General features: G+C 41.8%; 1 long non-coding RNA gene and 4 other non-coding genes across 5 annotated transcripts; 2 read left to right on the forward strand and 3 right to left on the reverse strand.

Annotated features, from left to right (window-relative positions):
* Window positions 1-168: 168 nt before the first annotated feature.
* Window positions 169-3,320, reverse strand: LOC110308720. Its single transcript, XR_002379606.1, has 4 exons — window positions 3,013-3,320; window positions 2,511-2,634; window positions 499-602; window positions 169-246 (listed from the first exon to the last, which is right to left on the reverse strand). It is a non-coding gene; the product is annotated as an uncharacterized LOC110308720 (long non-coding RNA).
* Trnay-gua lies at window positions 1,036-1,124 on the reverse strand. Its single transcript is given in 2 exon segments — window positions 1,036-1,071; window positions 1,088-1,124. It is a non-coding gene; the product is annotated as a tRNA-Tyr (tRNA).
* Window positions 3,321-3,691: 371 nt separating the features above from the next.
* Window positions 3,692-3,764, forward strand: Trnaa-agc. Its single transcript has one exon. It is a non-coding gene; the product is annotated as a tRNA-Ala (tRNA).
* A 1,659-nt stretch (window positions 3,765-5,423) lies between these two features.
* On the reverse strand, window positions 5,424-5,511 carry Trnay-gua. Its single transcript is given in 2 exon segments — window positions 5,424-5,459; window positions 5,475-5,511. It is a non-coding gene; the product is annotated as a tRNA-Tyr (tRNA).
* A 3,248-nt stretch (window positions 5,512-8,759) lies between these two features.
* Window positions 8,760-8,832, forward strand: Trnak-cuu. Its single transcript has one exon. It is a non-coding gene; the product is annotated as a tRNA-Lys (tRNA).
* Window positions 8,833-9,191: the final 359 nt, after the last annotated feature.

Here is a 9,191-nt window from a genome sequence, read left to right on the forward strand (position 1 = left end):
GAACTCACTTTGTAGACCAGGCTGGCCTCGAACTCAGAAATCCGCCTGCCTCTGCCTCCCGAGTGCTGGGATTAAAGGCGTGCGCCACCACGCCCGGCCTGGCCCATGTTATATTGCACAATTATACTGGACCAAATAAACATAATATAACATATACCTCAAACTTAATACATTTAATCACTCCATTTTTATTATGTTGCTATGCTTGGTTAGCAACACCTATGGTGGCGCTCAGCTTCCTGGTTCCTAAAACAGAAAAATGAGCACCATGGGAAAGCATCGGAAGCCATACAGGAAGACTTTCATTTGTTGGAGTTTATAAATTTTAAAGTTTATTAGTTATGAAAGGCTAGGAGCAGAGACTGCATAGGCAAAAAGCTGGAGAGCTGAAGGAGGGCTATAAGGAGCTGGCACAGTCTGGATGCACCAGAAAGCCTCTGAGAAAGCAAAACAAAACACATAACACCAGCAACAAAGTCAGAAGCTGGAGATGCTTACGAGCTCTGCCTAGATGCTCCTGCTTCAACCACTTCAGTTGCTGAGATTCCGGGCGTGGGTCTCTACACCCATCAGCTGTCATTTCAGAGACTCCTCAATAGACTCTGCTGGTAGTGGGGAGGAAAAGAGGGAAACAGGGACCAGTCCCTCTTTTATAACCTTACACTGACCTTTTCTCAATTCTACCGTCCCAGATAAAAGGACCACACATTCTAGCTTTGTGTAGAACCGTCACAGGTGGGCAGAGTGTGGTGGGGAGACACTATGCAAAGGGACTGAACTGATAATTACGTTTTGCTTTGGGGTAAGATTGGCCTGGTCTCATAAAATTTTTGGAAAATGTCAAGACCAAGGGAACCCAGTGGCTGTTACATATATCTAATTCCTGGTTTAAAAAAGAAAACAAACAAACAAACAAACAAAAACCAAAAAACCCAGGTATTGTGAGCAGAGGACACACTTTCACACTTTCACAAGAAAGCAGGTGGGACGAGATGTCTAGGATATTATGTCTAAACGACCCATCAAAACACTTCCTCCTTGGAGCCGGATTCGAACCAGCGACCTAAGGATCACCAACACTAACACCCTACAGTCCTCCGCTCTACCAACTGAGCTATCGAAGGATTCAGAGATGACTGCATACATACTGTATATATTACTCATATACTCTGCAGTAGTGTCTATATTGTCTATATTCTGTTCTACTGACTGAGCTATCAAAAGATATATGTAATATATACTTAGTAATATTATATGGTCTCGATTTTGCTTTGTTGACGTTATAACTAGGTGTTCTCAAACATTGGATATATTCTATATAGTGATGCTCATGGTTTCCTGGGTATATATAAAAAACAAGAAAGACAAAAAAACTAGTAAGATTCCCTGTCCTTGACCCTTTCCTAGACGTTCTGTAGCCGCCCTGTCCTTTCTGATTACTTCCTTTCTCTTAGATTTATCTAGATTTGCTAGATAAATGATATGGTTACATCAAGTACAAGACCACCAGGGAAGCCAGTTGTGGGTTGTAGACAGCCATGGCCAGTGTATTTTGGTGCTTGGGTATTTCTTCCTGAAAGTCAGGATGTGGCACCATTTAGCAACTGCCGAAACTTCAGTGTGAATTTTAAGATATTCCTCATCTTCGACCACAACTGAGCATTTGGGAAGTTAACAACCAGTCCAGTATTACTGGAACCCAAAAATTTGTTCCTGTTGGGAACCTCATACAGCGAGTGTAGTCACCCAGCAGATGGATCTGAGCCTTGGGAATGGGCTAGTCTTTCGATCCTGTTCCATGCCTACACTTCTCAGTCATTTGAAGGATAAATAGAGGTCAGATTGGGCAGATTCTGTCCGGTAAGAAGGAAGAATCTAGACAGTGGTGAGTGTCAGCTCAAGTCTGACTATAAGAGGAATAACAGTGGGTTTCGTTATACAATTTCAGCATCTGAGATTTAAAATCTTATGTGGAGGGAGTTTCCTCCCACAGAAAGCCATTCTCTTTTTGTCAACCCTGACTGTAATGAATAAGCAAAAGAGAAAAGCTAGTGTTGCAGGTGGTCTAAAGTCCCTGGAAAGACCTCGTATTGGCTTTTTGCACAGCTCAGAGACAGATCAGATTTGGGGATGTGTGTTTCTTTTTCTTTTATTTCCTTTCCCTATTTGTTTATTCATTTATTTCTTCATATTTACAGGACTTGTTTTCTAGCTCTGACTAGCTGGTATTCACGAAGCAATCCAGGCAGGCCTCCAACTCACCCCCACCACCCACTCCCGCTGCTGAGATACACCACCCCACAACCGGCTCTAGAATCACTGACTTAAATGGTTCACTTTCTTTCTTTTAGTTCTTATTATCTTGCTCCGATTTTATTGAGTTTTTAAGAAATAAACATTAAGACCACAGCGGAAGTCTTTTTGACGAACGTTCAAAAGAAGAGGCAATTGGACTTGTGCTTGTCGGCTCGAGACCTCACCACAGCCCTATCTGGAACCTGGAACCACACCTGATACTGGCACTCCGTAAATCCAAAAGGAAAAGAACAAGTTTGCATTCTCCCTTTTTGCAAAGATTTCTTTAGGCCAAAATCATATATGTATCCACTTCTAACCGAAGGTAGTGTAACGTTTCTGAAAGAAGGCAGAAGGATCATGACTACGGGGTCATCTTCAACTACACAGTGAATTTCGGGCCATGGCTCTACCTCAACAAAATTACCAGTTTCTCGATATTTTCTTTGGAAAAAATTAATTTTGAAACTCCTTGAAATAGTGCCTGTAGGGAAGAGAAATTAACCAGGGTAGACCCTTTCACTTTTGGCCATGTGGCCTCCTGCAGTGATTTAAAAAAGAAGAAAAGAAAGGTAGGAAGAGAAAAGAAGAACGGAAAGAGAAAGAGAAAGGAAAAGGAAAAGGAAGAAAAAGAAAAAGAAAACGAAAAAGAAAAAGAAAGAGAAAGAGAAAAAGAAAAAGAAAAAGAAAAAGAAAACAGCCAGACAAAGGACTGACCTTGAAGAGCGAGCCTTCTGGAGCCGTAGAGACCAAAGAGTCGATTTCTGGATACAGAAAGTTAGAGGACCTGAGGGATGTGAGGATTGGTGCAGACCAAGGAGTGAGTCAAAGTTGAGCCTAGGGAACTAGATTGCTTTTCTCAGCCGAATGTTTAATTCCCATCTGGCATCTGACTTCTGTGCACAGAGTCCCAGCACCGTTGTTTCTGTGATCTCCGCGTCCTGGCCCATTTGTACGCACCCCTGTGCGATTCCCAGAACGGGCGGTACAGTCTTTCACGTATAGAGGGCGCAAGTAACCCCGGGACTGTTCCATGACAACCAAGCCACAATCTCACTTTTTGCTTTGTAAAACAAGATGGCCTCAAAGAGGGGGCAATTTTCCTGCCTTAGGACTCCTTTCTTCCCCTTCCCTGCAGTTCTGGGATTTTAAAACACCAACCCTAACCCAGGAAACTCTTTCTTAAATACTCTATTTTACTTTCTCCACTTCAGTTTTTATCATCTTGTCCGGATTTCATTAGACATAAAAAAAACAATCAAATCAACAAACTCACTAACACCCCCTCCACCCCATCCCCACTCCCACAATCTCTGTTTGATGAGCTGAAAATACCAGCGATGAATTACATCCAGATATCAAAAGGGAGCAAGGTAGCAACTACTTACTACCAGAAGGGGAATTAGCTCAAATGGTAGAGCGCTCGCTTAGCATGCGAGAGGTAGCGGGATCGATGCCCGCATTCTCCAGTTTTGCATTTATGCCTGTTTCTTTTCCCATCATACCCTGCTAGAGCAAGAACAGCCAACTCCGTCTCTTTTAACCTCTATAGTTAAATTTCAGAAGTTCTCTCAGCAACCCGGAAGGGCCTAGTTCCTACCACACATCGTTCTCCAGGAAATGGCCGAGTTCTTTGAGATTTCTCTCATGGCTTGGAGCTCTGGAGTTTGTATTTCCTGTTTTCCTATCAAGTTCTCACAGCTTTCCCTTTCGCAAACGCATTCCTTTTGTTGAGACAGGGAAGCGTACATAGCGGTGTTTGGATCTAGGTCGTTTGCTTTTTTTTGTTTCAGTTCAGTTACCGGCACTGGAATATCCCGGAATACAGCCCAAGATATGGAAAGAAATGTAGGACCAGCTCTTGTGGGTTGGAACTTACTGTGCCTTGCAGAAACGCCTAGTCCAGGACTATCTAATATATTTTGTATTCGAGGCCCAAACGTTATCTTTAAATTAAAAAATTGAACTGTTTCTTTAGCGAAGAGTCCACTTTAAACACAGAATCATCCGGAGTTACCATCTCAGACCACCCTGCAACCAGCCAGCCAGGCCTCGTGGTTTTTCATGCTGCTAAATAAAGATCATTATGATTTACACCAAAACTTGAAAATTATTTGCTTAGAGAAAAGTCCTGACACATGGGATGGAAGGTACAAAAAAATTGCAAGGACAAGAACCCTTGTACAACTTTCGATATATTGAATTGAAATCTTTTGTCAATTACTTTGTCTTAATATTAATCTCTCGTTGACACGCTTCTACGGGTAACTGAGAGCAGGAGTAACGCAGTTTAAAGGAATTAGCACAAAATTAGCAAATATGCGCTACTGATAGGTGAGATTTTCTTTCTTTCTTTCTTTCTTTCTTTCTTTCTTTCTTTCTTTCTTTCTTTCTTTTTAAATTTTTCGAGACAGGGTTTCTCTGTATTTTCTTTGAACTAAATCTCCTCTTGCATTTCTCCCCTAAAACTGCCATTCCGTTTCCAGCAATGCCATTTGTTTTGTTTTTGTTTGTTTTTTTGAGAGAAACGCTCTAGCAGCGTTTTCAAGCCCTTGCAGCACATTAAAATCGCCTGTATAACTTTTGAAATTCGCATCCCCTAGGTTGAAAAATGTCTCCGGGTCATTCTGATTTACACCAATTTTCCCCCAGACTCTTGAAACAAACAAAACCATCGTAACATAGTTAAACCAAAAGCTTGAAGGAACAGGATTTTCCTCCTGTCGAGAGGTGATAGGAAGATGCCGACTGAGATACTTGAGCCTGAGGTCCAGCTGCTGAGAACACTCTGACTACTGGAGGGCGCACGTGCACCACCGATTAACCACAGGACCTGTATTCACTCTCGGCCAAGCGGCGGGTTCAGGGAGCCCACCCGGCCCCAAACCTCGTGTCTAGAGGTCGTCGCCGGTCCCTTTATTCCAGGGCATAAGGATCTCCAGGGGTGGGGTTATGTGATCTATGCCGTCAAAGTCTGCTTGGAAGTATTTAAAACTATTACAGAGAACAAATTTTAAAACCTACAGTCACTACTTTGCACATCGAGAGTAGTTTTGAGCTCATTCAAATACGAAAAATCCCGCTCAATTCTTTCGGAAATGAGCTCCCAGACGCTAAAAATACAAGGTTCCTTCGAGCCGGATTCGAACCAGCGACCTAAGGATTCCTGGTATAGCCACCTACAGTCCTCCGCTCTACCAACTGAGCTATCGAAGGACCCACGTGTATCTGATCCCCTACTTGGGATGCCATCTCTGCGTGGTTAGAGTTGTATCAATCATTGTGCAAGTAACAACTGCCTCTTACTTTTTAGTTTGCATTTATTCATTCTCTTATTTTATTTCAGTGTCTCTTCAGAGCCAAACTTCTGTGACTTGGTCCCTAAAGAAAACGGAAGTTTGAAAACCAAGGAAACAGAAGCAAAATTATTAAGGGCTTTGAGAGGACCAACTTTTATTGCGAATTTAAACAGCTCGTTTGCCCCTGTTTGTCAGCAAGATTTGAGACGTGTTAGTCTGTAGTTGCAGCAAAATTCTATGGTTGGTCCGGATGTAGTTGAGTACACTTTTAATCCCAACTCCAGGGAGTCGGGAGCAATGAGATCTTAGTGAACTCCAGCCTCAGCCTGATCCACATAGTGAGTTTAGGGCCAGCCAAAGTGAGAGCCTGTGTAAACAAACAAACAAGCAAAGGTGAGAAAGGATAGAATAAGATAAAGATGAATAAAAATAAGACTATGGGAGGAGAAACATACCAAAACGTCCTTTAACTGACATTGGTCTTTGTCGATTAACAAGGAGACCACATTAGCTCTTAATTTATAAAAAATGACTATCCAGATGAAATTAATATAGTTTTAAATTATCAGTCTCAATGCTGGGTTCAAGTAGGATTCAAATGCAAATTAATTTGATGGTATTAGAATTCCTTTCGGCTTCCCTGAGTTCATGAGGAACTCCAAATGACTCTTCCTTACTGACGACAGACACATCGGAGGTCAGAAATCTGTCTTATTCTTCTTCAGAGTCTACTAAAGATCGTGTGTGTTGCTGTACGTTGGAGTCACACAGATAGGCAAACAATCCCCCACCAGTGGACTAGCAGTGTACAACGAAGGAGTTCTCTGCTATTGTTCAGTGTTTTGTGGGATTTTGTTGTTCTGTTTGTTTTCCTGAGCAAGAATAAAAAGCAGGCTATTAATCACTTAGCTGAGCACTAACCTCTTCATGTCTTCAAGAAATATCGGAGCAAATTGAATATAACATTCTATCTCTTTCCCAACCCCAGCTGATTGAATGGGTTATCTTATTTTAGATTATTACAGATGTATTTGATATTGTCCATTTTGTCTAAATGTACTTTCACAGGCTCAATTCCATGATTGTTGTTTAATCTAAAATGAGAACTTGCAAAAATAATAAATACATTCTTGAAAGAACACTCCTCCTCCTCCTCCTCTCCCTCTTCCTCCTCCTCCTCGGCTTCGCATTATTCTTCAAAGCATAAATTGAAGGGTGACCCCACTGTTACCAATTGTAGATGAATGCAGGCCCCTGATCAACAGCCCTGTCCTCCATGATACTCCTGTGGAGCAACTTGAATGGAAATCCATTTTCTGTTTTGTGCAAGTTTGTGTTTTGTGCTTCTCAATTCGGAAGACTTTCCAAGAGGTCGCACCCAACCCAACTACATCCCGCAAGGAGGCTCTCTTGAGCTGTGGTCCGAGGTGGCTGAGGACCTTCATTACTTGCTGCCTTTTCTTTCCGTGTCCCCTCTGCTGCCTGCTCAGGTAACTTGAGCAAAGGATTTCTCGTTTCCTTCATGTAAGGCCCAGTCCGTCCCGCAAACTGCAAGTCCCTGCGCCTCTGTATCCTTTTTGTGTCTCTTAAAGTGCCCAGGCTTTCTAAAATATACACTTACTTGCACAGATAGATCAAACGCTGGCTCTCCATTTTATATGTCCTGTCATTCCATATTCCAGAACAGGCTAAATTGATCATTGATTGTCTCGACTGGGTCCTTCACCCAGAACCTTGATAAATTCAGAAGTATTCTTATGCCTATATAATCCTGTCGGCAGACTCTCAGATAGCTGCTTTCTGATATTTATTTATTTAGGTCATAACAATCTCTCACCAAAAAGTGTGCAAATTGCCTGCAGATGACCTGTTCCTAGGAAAGCTCAAGTAAGATTTGTTTTAAGTCAATTCAGTAACATTTACTAAGACATTATGTAATGGTGTCCATTTTAAAAGGCTTATTTGAAAGCCTTAGGTTAGGTTAAACTTAAAAGCCTTAAACTTAGTTTAAACCCACTGTTGATGTTTGGTTCCCAGTTTCAACATCACCAAATCTAGGAAGTCCATTCTGATATTTACATTATATGATTTTGTTTTCCAGACTTGAGGAATTCATATGCCATTTTTGTATAAGTAGCATATGAATTGTTTTGTTTCTGGGGATTAGCTGGAATATGGAATGACAGTACATATAAAATGGAGAGCCAGTAACATCCAGTTTCTTAGGTAAAGGAAAGAGGAAGGTGTGGATGGGAGAGGGCAGGGAGGATGACTACACTTGGGGGACGGGGGAGAGATTTTTAAATGCGATCTCCATTGCCTCCTGGCAGATAATAATAAGGTGCTGAGGGCTCTCAGGTTTTCAAAATGATGCAACTGTCGCCTTCTAATCCCCTTTGTTTTTGTTATATACTTTGGGCACGAAGTTGGTCTTTCCAATGTTGAAAACAATTGAAAAATGCAACTAGACCCCACAGTTATATTTCTTGCCACAAGTTTATGAAGTCGACATCTCATCTTAATGAGAATTAAAATCTACCAGGCAATCCTGACGGACACGCCGATCAGATGGGTTACCTCTGCTCTGCAATGAATCAACATCTGTCAACAGAAGCCTCCTCAGAGAGGTTGTCTGCGCTATTATTGTCCCTTCAGTTCCTCTCTTAACACAACGAGCAAGACAGCCGGTAGAACTGACAGGTGGGAACAGCAGCAGAAAGCCTTAGTGGGTCACAGGAAGGGAGAGCCCTGGATGATTGATAAGTGATGGCAACATCACTTGTCGGGAGCTCTGGAAAAGCCATAAGTGGACCAGGAAACATTTTGTAGTTTATCAAGAAGAGAGAGAGGAAGAGGAGAAAAGGAAAGAAGGAGAGTAGAGGTAAAAGAAAGGAGGACGAAGAAGAAAGAGAGCCGAAAACAGAAAGAGAAATGGAGAGGGGAAAAGGGGAAAGAAATAGGGACACAAGTGGATGAGAATAGAAGCAGGAAAATGTAGAGCACGGGGTAATAATTCCCAGCTAAAGTTTATTATTAGAGTTCCGTCTTTTCTTACCTAGAAAACTAATATGAACTAAACAAAATCTAAAATCATGCCTTATGACGAGCTTGGGAGGTGGGTAATACTTATTCTCCTATGGTAGTGGAAAGAAAAGTTGCACATGTGCCCGGCTAGCTCAGTCGGTAGAGCATGAGACTCTTAATCTCAGGGTCGTGGGTTCGAGCCCCACGTTGGGCGCAAGCAAATATTTTTGGTAACAGTTCTCGATTTTATATTATTATTAATCACTATCAAGCAAAAATGATTTTAGAGCTTATGTACTTTTTAGAAAATCAATTTTAATTACGGCATTACAGCGAGCACCTATGTTGCATCATATACCTGTACATCTTTTGCAGAATTTAGTACCCTCTTGGCGCAGAGCTCGCTGGTCTAGAGAGACTGGAGGGATAAATGAAAGTCAAATCTGAAAACGACGGGTTCAAGTTGCAAATCGAAACCAAATGCATAGAAAGAACACTTAGCTGCAAAAAAGAAAGAAAGAAAGAAAGGAAAGGAAAGGAAAGGAAAGGAAAGGAAAGGAAAGGAAAGGAAAG

Source organism: Mus caroli, chromosome 13 (assembly GCF_900094665.2).
Source record: "Mus caroli chromosome 13, CAROLI_EIJ_v1.1, whole genome shotgun sequence".
NCBI lineage: Eukaryota > Metazoa > Chordata > Mammalia > Rodentia > Muridae > Mus > Mus caroli.